The 1,720-nt window shown below is 39.4% G+C and overlaps 1 pseudogene; it reads left to right on the plus strand.

Moving 5' to 3' along the window:
- The first annotated feature begins 1,004 nt into the window (after positions 1-1,004).
- LOC134368735 (U4 spliceosomal RNA) lies at positions 1,005-1,073 on the plus strand (annotated as a pseudogene).
- The last annotated feature ends 647 nt before the right edge of the window (positions 1,074-1,720 follow it).

Genomic DNA, 1,720 nt, shown 5'->3' on the forward strand with positions numbered 1-1,720 from the left:
GAAGTTGGAGGCAAAGTTTGCAGTGAGAAATGTGATTTAAAATTGCCTGGGAGGGCTGCCCGGTTAGCTCACCTGGCAAGAGCGTGGTGGTGATAACACCTAGGTCAAGGGTTTGGGTCCCCATACTGGCTGACCACCAAATAAATGAAATTGCCTGGAGCAGTAGTCAGGAAGGTTAATCAAGATAAAGACTGACAAACAGGCAAGGATCCCTTGGCTCAACTCCTTGCTGAAGAACACAAAGGCTTTTCCAAAAGAAAGAATAAAATGGTCAGGGGTGGACTAGAACATAAAAACTGTAAGGATTGATAGGATTATGGATAATGGAATGTTTAAACAGGCTTTATGTAAAGAAGATGTGTCTGTTACCTGATTATGTTCTGGGGAAGGACAATGCGTCTGACTGGGGAAAGTTCCCCCTACCTAGTACTGTAAAACAGAAGGTATGTGAATCCACCCTTCAAGCAATATTAATTGCACATGCTAAATGGAAACCAGTAAGGTTGCCCGAGCCTACACAGGGCACAGTAGAAGCTGGAGTGCTGGTGGAGACAAATTACCTGTTGGACAGCCAATGGGCTAAACAATGAATGGGTTAATGAAGAAATCATGAAGGAAATTAAATTCCTGGAGACAAATGAAAATAAAAACACAGTATATTAGAACCTCTGGGATACAGTGAAAGCAGTTCTAAGAAAGAAGTTGATAGTAATACATGCCTACATCAAAAAAGAAGAAAGACTCCAGATAAACAACCGAACGTTACACCTCAAGGAGCTGGAAAAACAAGAACAAACCAAACCCAAAGTCAGTAGAAGGAGAGAAATAACAAAGAAAAGAGCAGAACTAAATTAGAGATTAAAATAAATACAAAAAGTCAATGAAACAAAGAATTAGTTTTTTGAAAAGATAAACAAAATCAATAAACCTTTAGGTAGACTAATGAAGAAAAGAAGAGAGATGGCTCAAATAAATAAATCAGAAATGAAAAAGGGGACATTACAAGCTTTGTGCAGTGGCAGTATCGTAGCCAATGAGGTTTATCCGAGGCGCGATTATTGCTAATTGAAAAAGGGGACATTACAACTGATACCACAGAATTACAAAGGATCATAAGAGTATACTACAAACAACTATATGCAAACAAACTGGAACATACAACTTACCATTCCTGGACACATAAAACTTACCAAAGTCAAGTCATGAAAACCTAGAAAACCTAAACCAACCAATAACAAGTAATGAGACTGAAGCAGTAATAAAAAGTCTTCCAAGAAAGAAAACCTCTGGAGCAGATGGCTTCATTGCCAAATTCTGTCAAACATTTAAAGAAGAACTAACACCAATTCTTCTCAAACTCTCCCAAAAAATTGAAGAGGAGGGACTATATCCAAACTCATTCCACAAGGCCAGCATTACCCTCATACTGAATTTGGAAAAGACACAACGAAAGAAGAACCACAGATCAATTTCCCTAATGACCATAGATGTGTAGATTCTTGACAAAATACTAGCAAACAGAATCCAGCAACACATTAAAAAGATCATACACCATGATCAAGTGGGATTCATTCCATGGACACAAGGATGGCTCAACATATTCAGATCTTTTTTTTTTTTTTTTTGTCTTTTTCGTGACCGGCACTCAGCCAGTGCACCGGCCATTCCCATATAGGATCCGAACCCGAACCCGCGGCGGGGAGTGTCGCCGTGCTCCCAG

This window comes from Cynocephalus volans, chromosome X (assembly GCF_027409185.1).
Source record: "Cynocephalus volans isolate mCynVol1 chromosome X, mCynVol1.pri, whole genome shotgun sequence".
NCBI classification, from domain to species: domain Eukaryota; kingdom Metazoa; phylum Chordata; class Mammalia; order Dermoptera; family Cynocephalidae; genus Cynocephalus; species Cynocephalus volans.